This window comes from Lepidothrix coronata, unplaced genomic scaffold, assembly GCF_001604755.1.
Source record: "Lepidothrix coronata isolate B3197 unplaced genomic scaffold, Lepidothrix_coronata-1.0 Scaffold177, whole genome shotgun sequence".
In the NCBI taxonomy this organism is placed as follows: Eukaryota; Metazoa; Chordata; class Aves; order Passeriformes; family Pipridae; genus Lepidothrix; species Lepidothrix coronata.
The window spans coordinates 1,819,119-1,831,727 of NW_016690357.1; the positions used below are offsets into that span (position 1 = coordinate 1,819,119).

Genomic DNA, 12,609 nt, shown 5'->3' on the forward strand with positions numbered 1-12,609 from the left:
ATGCTGCATACTGCTTAATTTCAATGCCCCAAGCTCAATTATTTTGCCTTTAACTTCTTGAAAGTCAAAGTTTATCTTAAAAATTAAACAGTTCCTAAATGAAATACAATTAAATTATCAAATTTAATGTGATATGTGCTTACTACACTTTTACAAATTGAACACTAGGATGAGATTTAAAATATGTTGTTTGTCCTTCAGATTCCTGAATGTCATCTTTTGACCTTGGGAATTTCTGTAGCTAGATTATAAACTTGTGATAGAATAAGGAAAACACTGAATTGTTCCTTAACAGGGACAGTATAATACTCTACTGATCTGAAAGAACACTGCACCTCATAGTGGAAAAAACCCTGGACCTTCAGCAAATACTGAATGAAAACAATAAATTGTATTAATCCAATGGACAAAGAATCATGCTCAAAAATATTATCCCCTGGTAGTGGGCAGCAAACCAGTTTTTATGCCACTTCAATGTAGTAACATAAAAATCACATATTTTATGCTGCTCCTGTGTATAATATGTACTATTTACTACACTGTGCTTTGGGCCCAATAAGGCCTAAAGAAGTTCTACACGCTATGTTAGCATCAAATTTTTCTCTCCCAAAATTGATATGCATCACGTGTTCAGAAGAAAAAACATGTGTAAATCCATACACAAAATACCTATAATAAATAATAAATAATAAATAATATGTTCCAAATTACAGTGTACAGATCTCTGTTTTTAAAGCGCAGACATTTTATAGGGATGGAAACCTGGTTGAAGGAAGCTTTTGCAGTAGAGTATATAGTTTTACAGGGGAAAGAATTAGAGAAATTGTTCCCCCAAAGAAAAGTAGGGTAAAAGAGCGGCAGAGAAGAATTAAAAGCATAAATACTCATACTACACTTACATAAAGAAAAACATTTGAGAAAAAGAAATAAACAAGCTCTGATCTCTTGACTGATCCAGGGAAACAATTCAATTAAAATAATCAACATGCCAGATCTCCCTTCCTGATTTGCTTAAGTAAGCTTGCATTTGCAATTGTAGAATTAGATTGTGCATATATATATGTGAGTGCTCCCCTCCATCTCTTCTCCCCCAGGGAAAAATCAAAAACTTACATGGGGTCATTTAGCAAACATCATGAGGGATTAAAGGACCTTAGTTCCTAGAATTTTGGCTACATTAAATATAGGACATGCATACATTAAAAGAGGAATCTGGCTCGGATTTAACTCAGCTATTGCTTTGCTAGTGTGGCTGACCAAACTTCAACGGGGTTATGTGCGGTTTTGGTCAGGAACTCTGCATTTGCTCCACAGGTTTTAATTTTTATTAGTTTTTATTCTACCCAAACTAAAAAGTTGAACCATGCATTTTTATTGTATCACCTTTTGAAATATCTGCACAAATGAGGTGCATATAACTTAACAAACAAACAAAGCACCAAACTCCAAAAAACCTGGCTAGAAGAATAACATAGCATTGTTTCACTTTGAAACACAAAGCTCCAACATAAGTCAAACATTTCTGAAACAGTGATAAAGTGGTAAAGGTCTGCAACATAACTGAAGGTTAATCTCATGGTAAAAGACACATTTCCAGTCAGAGTATAGATTATGCCTTTGAAAACAGGAAAAGAACCTGCTTTTTTTAGTGCTGCAACAGGCAAAGTTACAAGAATATCAGTGATGAATACAGCAGAGCACACTGACAATGATGAGAGTGTCTCTGATGCTCCCTGATACTATCCCCACACAGGGTACAGCACTTTGCTAGAAAGACCCACAGTCCATAGACTCAGCAGCAATAAAGTACCTGTAATACTATTGTATGCTACGTCAAATTGCACCTACAATAAATTCATAAGACAGTGTAGTGTAATGATATTTCTCAAGGAATAATATACAAAAGGCTCAAAGGGCTTAGACACCTATAGCTACACAAGTGATGGCAACCCCCAAATTTCTGTATTATGTAGTTTTTCTGTTTCACAGGATTCCCATTGCTTGTATTTTTTATTCGTATTTTGCTACACAAAAGTATTTTTTGGTAGTTCACACTTTTCTGAAAATATAATGAAAATTGTTCATCTTCACATTTATTTAAACTTACTATTTTAAATAATTTCCCTCAATTCTCTAGATTTCATAAATATAGTATTATAATTTCTATAAATTTTTCAATAGATTATTTGGTAATTACTATTTTGTAATTATATTTTCACTCCTTTTGTGACCATAAAGAGAAAGATATTTTCCTAAAAATTTAAGAGAACACAATTCAAATTAAAAAAAAAAAAAGTATTTTAACAATAGCTACTTAGATACATTTTTCCATGCCATTTTCACACAACACTAACACTCAGAGCTATTTAGCCTCTATATTGAGGATTTCCAACTTCAATATTTGCATAAAGATTAACTGAATCGTGGTGAATTAAATCACAAACCTTCACATAGTATTTTTTATTTTTAACAATTTGTAATTTTAGATTGCTTCTAGCATATGAAACCATGCTGCAGTAAGGATAAAGATTTTAGAAAGAACAGTTGCGAATACTGTTAGTTCTATGTGAAAAAAAAACTCACTATATTTTCACTGTCAGAACTCTCAAAATAATTTTTAAGAACAGTTGAATACTGCCATTTCACCTGCTGTCTCTTTACTCAATAGAAATCAGGTAACAGCAGAGTTCATGTGGTTTAACTTTGTACAGGCATTGGGGGGATTCATGGCTCCCCCTCGGTACAGATCTGAGCTTCCCAAACACCGTTACAGTGCATTGCTGGGAGACAGGAATGCTTTCAGAGCAGCTTTTATAGCACAGATTTCTCTGTTCTCTCTTTCAGAGAAGCATATCATAAATGACCACGAAAGCTGTTCTGTGAGCTCTGGCAAAGGAACAACAAGGCATGCAATTCAGATTTCTTGGATTTGGGTATGCTATCGATGCTTTCTTTAAAATACTGTCCTAATTAAGGACCAAGATTTTAATTTTAGAAGGCAGTCTATCTCAGACTCAATTGCATTAAGAAACAAATGAAATGGAAGAAAGTTTATACTGAGCACATAGGGAATGAGCATATTCCCTCTCATGAAACTATTTTAGTGAAGACATATAAGCAACCAATTTACTTCTCCTTCAGTCTTCTGAGTTTAACCACACCTTAATATCTAGGGAATCCTGGCTACCTCTTTGCCTCTACTGCAAGTTCTGGGAACCTCCATAAAAACCTGTTCCAGTATTACCGTTTACTATTATAATCAGGAACCAGTCCTTTTTATGATTATGCTCGTAAGTATAGTGTTTCAACTTACAGGTGAGCAGCATGATGTTAGAAGGAAAAAAACAGCAAGTCTCAAAAATTAAGTTGAATATATTAAAAGAATGTAAGTGGTCCCAGGTTAGGATAATTAATAGTGAGGCTATAGAACTTGGAATTTAGAACTATTCATGTCTGACCAGAACTGGTGGATAAGTATATCTGCACGCATGTATGGTTTAAGTTACAGTGACTTCATTCTAGAATGGTCCAGCATACAGATCCTGTCATGTAACTCTGCTTTAGAAGTCTCTATTTGGAAATCCAACATCCAAATATTTCTCCTTTATACATTATCTACATCTGTAGACATCCTTCTGAAGTTGTAAAAAATAAAACAAACAAACAAGGAACAGCAAAAGAAAGCAAAAAAGCACACCCAAACAAACTTTCAAATATTATGTACATTAGCTTGATAGAGCAAAAAACATGTAAATATGTGTATGTGTATTCATATGGGGGTATATATACATTTGTATGAATGGAGAAAGAAGGCAGAAAGGTATAAGGACTTACCTAGCTCTCATTGCAGAATTTCTAGTTTTAAAAGCTTAGAGACTGTATTATGTCATAAGTCTCTGGGCTTCACTAATTCCATGACTGTAGGCTTCTTTTTGATTTTGATTTTGCAACTGAAACTGATTGGCTGGCAGACAAAGGGTCAGAAACAGCTGCAGCTGGTATTATTGATTATTTCCTCAATTTAAAAGAAGTAAATGAGGATGATAACAACACTGAAGGATAAAGGCTAAGTTGTTACTCTACAGCTCTGGCAAAGCTAGTCACTGTCTACTGCCACATGATCTGAATTAATTCATAAAATGCAACTATTATCATTTTAATACCAGAGATTGTAGAAGTCATAGGGACCTACCTATTATGATAGTGTATCTTTAATCTCATTAATTTTTAGTAAAAACTGAAATCTCTAATATGGAAAGACACCAAATCTAGAAACTGCTTTTGGGTTGTGATTAGTAACACAAAGAACTTTCTAGAACTACACTGAGCTTATAATAATTAATGCTTACACTGAGAGGTCCTGTCCTCTGAATGAGAATCGTTACTTCCTCAAGAAAGTAGAAGATAACTCTTGAAAACCAGAAGATACACCAATGATCCACAATGGAAAAAAATATAATCAAACTAGAGTAGGAAATGTGTAAATGTAGGAAACAAATGATACAAATATTATTTGTTTTGCACCTCTTCTTTACCCCCTTCAATGCATTGATTTGATATTAGCCAAAGTAGGTCTCAACATTTCATTTGAGAATACTCGGTATGATGCCTCCTCCTACACCCATGGATCAACTGCTGTGTTCTCTGCATTTTGTCTTACCCTCCTCTTGCCTTCCAGTCAAAGTATTCTGTCTGTAATGCTAAACTAAACAAGGTCAGGTTTTCTGGCCCTGAGGCTAACTGGCACAGAATTGCTTCCTTCCATACAGTTAAATCTCTTGTCCCAGATAACAGTATGGCTTTGTCAGTACTGCCTGTTGGGAACAGTCCCTGGCCTGCACCCAGACATTATCTAGGAAAGTTAGTTTCCACCAGGCAGTAGTCTTTGTAATAAGCATGTGCCAGGGCTTGAAGTTTTGCCCTGTTTAATTTACAGCCATAAACGTAGCTAAAGATGTTGACCCAATCATGTTAGAGAAGTTTATGGCCACTAACCCTTTGGAAAATGCTGTTCACTTCCTGACATTAACTACTACCTTAGAAATAAGTCTCTAGAAAAAGCCCTTATGCCCCTTCCTGGCTGCTAGTTTTACTCTGTAAATACTACAACCCTGGGCTATTTAAATTTCCCCACTTCCTCAGTATTGTTTTTAGAGTAGCCTAAGTAGAAAGCTATATATGGGTCTATATCCATGCAAGGTCCCCTTGTTAGACACACCATGAGAGAAGGTGAATCTTTTGTTCAGATGCTAAGAAGCCTTCATAAACCACAGCAAAAAAGCTGTGAAATTACCTCATGAAATTCATTAGGGCAAAGTACAAAGTCCTGCACTTGGGGAGGAACAACCCCAGGCACCAGTACATGTGGAGGCTAACCAGCTGAAAGCAGCTTGGCAGAAAAGCACCTGGGGTTCTTCATCAGATTAAAGATGAGCCAGCAATGTGCCTTTGCTATAAAGGTGGCCAATGGTATCCTAGGTTTCATTGGACACAATAATGCCCACAGATGCAGAGAGGTAGGTGACCATTACCATATATTTAGCACTGGTAAGGCTGTGCCTGGAGTCCTAGGTCGAATTCTGGGCTCCTCAGTGCAAGAGAGACATGGACACACCGGAGAGAGTCCAATGCAGGGCCATCCAGATGATTAAGCATCAGGAACATCTCTCCTATGAGGAAAGGCTGAGAGAGCTGAGACTGTCTAGTCTGGGGAAAGAAGGCTTGAGGGGCTCTTATTAATGAGTACAAATATTTGAAGGGGGGGTGCAAAGAAGATGGAGCCAAGCTCTTTCCAGACACTGGATACCTGTCTTTGTGCAAATTTCTTTTTCCAATGCACAAGATGAATTGTACTGTCAAGCTGCAAATCTAGAAAACACTAATTATTTATCTACTAGTTATTTAGCTAATTTTTTCCCCCCTCACTCTGGGGGAATGGTTTAAGAAATATATTAAAAACTTGAAAATGCAAACCTTTTTTTTCTTTCAAGTTGAAAAATTTGCAGCAAGTCAGATTACAAAGCCAGATTCTGAATAGAGTATCCCTTGTCTGTCTGCACAGTTCATATTATGACAGTACATTGCTTTTCTGTTTTATTCCACAATATTTCAGAATATTTATGCCACTTTAAAAGAGCTACATAACCTCCATAATTAAAAAAAAGTCATAATTACAATAAAATATTAAGAAAGCATAAGACACCTGGAGAATTTCTGATTCAGATTTTGTGTTTTGTTTGTAGTCACATGAGATGGTTTTGTGCTTAAGAAAAATAATGAAAGGAAAACCACTGTCTGAAAGAGAACACATAACTACTGATTGGTTATCAGGAAAGGAAAAAAAGGCACTAAATTCAACTCTGTAACAACATACTGGCATGTTGGGTAGCTGAAGCCCCAGTGCTCCCTTCTAACTCCTCTGAATTGGCATCATGCTCAAGCTGGAATGGGAAGCAGGATGTGTGTTCAAAAACTAGTCGTTAACTCCTATACTGTCTTTAAAAGCACATGTAATGGTGCAGTAAGACTGAACAGAGAGGATGTTCTCCCAGCCCATACAGAGACTAAAGAGAGGCCAGAAGACCTATAGGTTTACTGTGACCAGCTGACTGCACACACACGCTGCTCTCTCTATGCCATCTGGAAGCACTGGGAGAGTCCAGCCCAGCACTGACACATATCCTCAGGTTTCATGGTCATCCTACCTTTTTGTATTCTTCTTACAACGAAGAAGATCCATAACAAGATAAAACTGAATGACTGAAGTATTTATTTAGACTGCAGTTCTGATTCAGCATCTACTTCAGACAACAGCAAAATCTCCACTGGTTCAACTGGAACAGAATGGGATGGATATGTGCATGTATGACTGTGGATTCCTTTGTCTAATGCTGCTCTCACTTCTTCTGAAAACACCTAATCTATTCTTGCATACTTAAAGAGGTATTTATTAATTTTTAGCTTCCTGCAGATAATTTGACTGCTCTATGCAGCCATAAAATTTTATGACAGTAAACATGAGAGATGTGCCTAAATTGCACAGAAATGTTTCTAGACTGCCTGTTTTACTTTTCTTTTATAGTGTCAGTCCCATTAAATTTACATTGGTGCTAATTTTATAAAAACTTGGTGTCAAAATTATTAAGGTGACAAATATGCTGAGTCGATTAATTTTACCTGTGGCCCCTGAATGACTGTGCACTGTACTTTTCAGTCTGAAATGTATATATGTGGAAACACTACAGCAAATGTGGCTATGCTTATCCAACTCCAATTATGACAGTAAAAGATCATTAAAATGGGATTTTAATTGTTCAAATCTCAACATGTCCATCACAGCACAATTCTTTTTAAAATAAAAAAAATAAAGTTTACTTCTTAACATTGTGAAAAATCCACTGTGACAGTAAAGAGAAATATAAAATTATTAAATGACAATTTATTATAAAAAATAGCTGTATATTATACGGCTGAGGGTAGATTTATCAATCAGCTGCTAGACCTTCCCAGTACAAAAGCAGAGTACTCAGGAGATTTACAGAAAGAGTTACAAACTGTTCCTGTATTAGCACAGCACAGATTTCTATAGACTGGGGAGAAGATTAAGATTATGAAGAACAGATACACAGCAGTATATATTTTGAAGAGGGAATATTTCTGCAGTCATGCTCTATGCCTACTTAGATGAACGTTCCCAGTCTGTAAGTTCTTAGCTTAAAGAAACAATATAAGGCTTAAAAGTCTGAGCAATTCAAACCACTTTTTCCTTACACTGAAGTTACCTAAAACAAGATATTTCTTCTTGCTCCATCTTATCCTTGTGTTAGGGGTTAGTATGACTTTCAGTCCTCTCTGCCTGAGGTGATAGTCCCCAAATGGCATGCAGGTCAACAGCTTAATCTCTCCTGAATCCTATGTAACTCAAAACACTGCAAGTGATGTCTATCAGTTGGTTTATAATCAACATTAAGAAAACCAGCATGATAGAAATAACACACACCTCAGTTCTTCAATGCCAGAATGTTATTTTTCTGCATATTTTCTCTGTAAGTATTTTTCCTTTGCCTGTCTTCTCTTTCTATGTCTTCCCTCTGTTTTCTTTCATGTTTTGGTGATGGTACTAAATTTGAATTAAACAATGCTTTAGTTATGAAAACATAAGATAATGGTTTTCACTTTCACTACAGACATGATTCTTCTAAGATATTTTTATTTGTCAGAGTTCACAAAGCAGAACCTTGTTTGGTCTAGTAATAACCTAGAACTACATATCTGATGAATAGCTCATTTTGAACCCCCATCAAAAAAGTTCAGTAAGTGCATGTGCAGATTTTAGCCTTTTTTTTTTTTTTTTAAATGTATGCCCAAAGCAGAAAGGTACTTCTGAAATTCTGTTTGACTGTATCACAAAGATCTGCCATGACACTGGTACAACGTTTTCCCAGAAAAATGATAAAATATTTCCAAATCCTATTTTCCTAACTTTTCTTTCTGCTTGCTTCCTGTCATCCATTTTGCATGCATCTTTGACTTGCATCTGTTTACATACTAGTCTATTATTCATCTACAGTATAACAGCGCAGCAGCTACTGCATCCTTTTCATATAATTTTTGCAGCTTCTGTTTCCAGCTTGCTGGGTTTTTTTAAACTTATATAAGCAATCAAGCCAAGAAAGGGTATGAGAACATAAAATAGAATGTAGCTTGAACCTAAGCTTTTACAGCTTAGACAAGGTTATTGCTGATGCCAGAGAAAAGTAATGTTCAAAATTGTCAGCTAGAAAGTTTGTCAGCTAGGCTCAAAGGCATGATAAATGAGAAACGCCTGGGATCCAAGATGTAGGAATCATCACAGATTTCTGATGTCAAGGAATAAGAAATACTTTACAGGGTATCTGGCTTTTTTCTGTGAAGGCAACAAAATAGAGCTCCTCCAAACAGGACAACAATCTCTTTGGGCATGACCTTACAAAGGCTGTCCCTTTTCACCTTTTTACCTATAATTTTGCATGCAAAAAAGAGATTTAAGGGAAGTTTACGTAAATATCACTAAGCCCAAAAGAGATGCTTCAGCCTCTCCACTATAAATCTTTTTCATATGAACATCAGAATAATTTTGTCCTATTTTTTCTGTCATCATCAGTTCTCATCTTAGCTTTTTCTCCAAATACAAGACTTCACAGCTTCCTAACTAGGCCGATATACTGTTTTATAATGCAAGAAAGTGGAAACACTCAAAGAGAACTTAAAGAAGACAAAGTTAAAAAATAATTCAAAATAAGCACCAGCTTCCTTATGAAATAAATTTATGGAATAAACTATTGAACCCACAGCAGAAAATGTTATGGGAAGAGTGAGTAAAGAAGGATTCTGAAACAAATTCCAATAAATAAGATAAATAGAAATGTTAATTGAGCTATGATTGCAGTTTCAGGGGCAATAGAGACTTTGTGCCTCAAGACATATAAAGAAACCATAATTTGCTTGAGGTAAGGATGTATCTTCCTTTCAGGTATTCAAGTTTATCTTGTCGGAATTCTTGCCATCTCTGTTAAGCAGCCAGGACAGCCATTTAGAGAAAGAAGAACTGAATAAATGAGTAAGTGACATAGTTTACTTACAAAGCAGTTATTCTTCTTGGATTCTTGTGCTTTCCATCTAAAAAAAAGTCACTACTTTGGTGATAAATATTCTTAGAAAAAATATTTTTGAGCTGAATGTGCATATATTTATTTATTTATTGAATTGGAAACCCTATTGCACAAGCCAATTTTGTAGTCTCAGAAAATGTTAAAGGAAAATGTCTGAAAGAACAACCACATGGCATCACACTTACAAAACTTACTAAAGCATATATTTGAGAAAGGAGAGTGTCAAATGCTCTTCTTCAAGAGCACTATAAAAAGTAAGGAAAAATGGGAAATAAAATACTTTGTGGCGGGGTATTGTACTAGCAGCAGCTGTAACACAATAAGACAGAAAAATATAATAAATTGCAGCAGATTATTGAACTTTTGTAATTTGTACGTTTACACACACATTTACATAAAAGCCCAAGTGCAAGGTAAATCTACATTCTTCAGTTCAGAGTAGGCAAGAAATTAAATAGATTTCATTTAACTAAGTCAATGACCTGCCTGCAGGCTGACATAATTTTCCTTTCCTATTACTAGTCTCTGGTGGCTACAAATTTTGACTCCATCTTCTACAAATGATATTTCTGTAAATTACCGAGCAATCCTCATTTGGACGTAAGGCTAAATAAATCATCCAAGCCAAAACAACTGTAAGAAACAGTTCTTATGCTGCCCTAGCGGTGATCTCCAGACCACATTAGAGGAGAGAGAATTCAGGCTACATGCTCAATATGTTCATCCTTCCACAGTACAGATTACTGGCCAAAATATCTGTCTGTATTTGTGGAGTTGGATGCTGTCTACTCAGAACCAAGGGGAAAATCTGCAGTGCCCACGTTTTCTGTTCAGGCATGGGTTATTACTTCAAAAAAGGCAGAGACCTATCAAGCTTTCATCCTAGGCAATCTAGGTCAGGCTTTCACCAGAATTCCAGACCCACTGGTGTCTTAAAATGTGAAATAAACCTTTAGGAAATAACTTATGACTATTCAAAACTTACATCACTAACAGAATGGAGGAAAACTATTCTCCATAAAATGTAATTGGCTACCTAAGAAGAGTGCTAATACCTAAAATATAACTCTCCTCTTATGACTTCCCAAATCAATAATAATAATGTTTGAATATGAAGTTAGACCTTCTAAATTCAATAGAAATGTCAGTGACAGTAAATTTTAAGGAGACCTCATACCCAAAGACATGAAAGCTCTTCAATAAACAGAAGAAAAAGAAAAAGTATTCTGGCTCCATCCTAAGAACACGTAATGTATCTCCAGTGTAGAACACACATCCTCAGTTGTTCAAGAAATCATCTGTCAGCTGCCTTGAAATGAGACTTTCTTAAAACCACAAACAAAAAGCTTGGAAGAAGAGTCCTTTTATTCAGGTTTAGGTGTGATGAAAGAAATATTTCCAAGTGTTCTTTTGTGTTCACAGAGGCTAAAAATGTCTTTCATGTTTCAGAGTTTTGTTTTATTTTATTTTGTTTTTGTTTTTTTGTTGTTGTTGTTTTTTTATTTGTTTGTTTTGTTTGGTGGGGTTTTTTTTGTTGTTTTCTTTTGCTTTGTTTTTTTTTTTAATAAAATGAAAGATATTCTTACTGCATCATGTGATACCATGGTTTGGGGACTGAAGAAAAACACCAAATGTCTTGAGCACTGGCAGCTCTGAGAGTGTTACAAAACAAGTCTCTGAGCCAACTAGACTGAGAGATGTTGGCCTCATACAGTTGCTATAGTGTAACGATAAATGTTTAAGTTAAATGCCTATATGGCACTGGGAAGCTGCCTCCAACTTTATGCAGGTACTTGATTACGATAATAGCAAATGCCACCATACACAGAGCTCTCACAAGAAAACATGCTCCATGTTCCCCCCAAAGCGGACACAGCGGAGCTCTGGCTCTGCTGGCCCACAGCCCTCTGCGTCAGCCAGCAGCATCTCTGGGCAAGCAGAGAGGTGAAAGCAGAAGGCATGTGTTATACTGACAAATATGTAGCAATGCAGGTGCACAAAGTTCTGTTGCTATCTCAGGAAAGCAGGCTTGAACTCAGTTGGGGCGGAGCAGCTCAGCTCTCTTCCCATCTAAATGATGTATTGAACCCATGCAACCATGATGCACATTATACTGAATTTTGTTTCAGTGGTTGCTATATATATATGAGATGGAATCATTTCTTAAAATTCAAACTGTGAATCTCTTTCCCCAACAACTTGGTTTCTTCTCCAGAGGAATGGGTAGGAGAATGAAATAACAAAGAAAGATCAAAATGGCTTAAATAAAAACTATTTAATTCCTGTGCTTGCTGGCTTGTCTTTGTTACTCATTGAATAGTTGTACTGAAATAAGTAAAACTACTCACACCAATTAACAGAACAGAATTTGGGTCATTCTCTCATTTACTTGATCTAAAAGATGGCTCCGCTGTGCAAATGTGGTCTCAAAGCATGTTAGCAAAGATAAAAACTACATAACAGTCAGCTGAAAGAAATACAAATTTTACCTGTTTGACTCTAAATCCAAAATGAGAAGAGACTGAAAAGCTAGTAGCCAGCTTAGAATTCCATCATGTAGGCAAGAATGTTTCCAGTGCTTTTGGAATAAAAAATCAAAATGTTGAAATTTTCTTAAAATTCTTACAAAATTTATTCTAAACTAAAGGAAATATTTTGCTTTAATAACATTGAAACATTTCATTTTGATTCTGACAAATCTGTTGTATCATATAAATAATAATATGGGGGGTTAATTGCATTATAAATATAATAAATAAATTTCAACATTATTAAAATACAGTAAGAGTAAAAATTACTGTGTTTATTTTTTCATTGAAAATCTTATTTAAATCATTTTTATAATATGTATTTAAAGGAAGTTTCAGGTTTCATGTCCATAATGGATCTCTAACTACAAAGCTTATTCAACATTTAAATTACATTAATGAATTGATGGGATCTTACAACCTGAGAAACT

The 12,609-nt window shown here is 35.5% G+C and overlaps 1 protein-coding gene across 1 annotated transcript in view; it reads right to left on the bottom strand.

The window, feature by feature from the left end:
• The window catches only part of LOC108504855 (diacylglycerol kinase beta), a gene marked incomplete at its 5' end in the record, with an annotated part of 206,512 nt that overhangs the window by 32,648 nt on the left and 161,255 nt on the right, over positions 1–12,609 (bottom strand). The gene's annotated exons all lie outside the window — the stretch shown is intronic.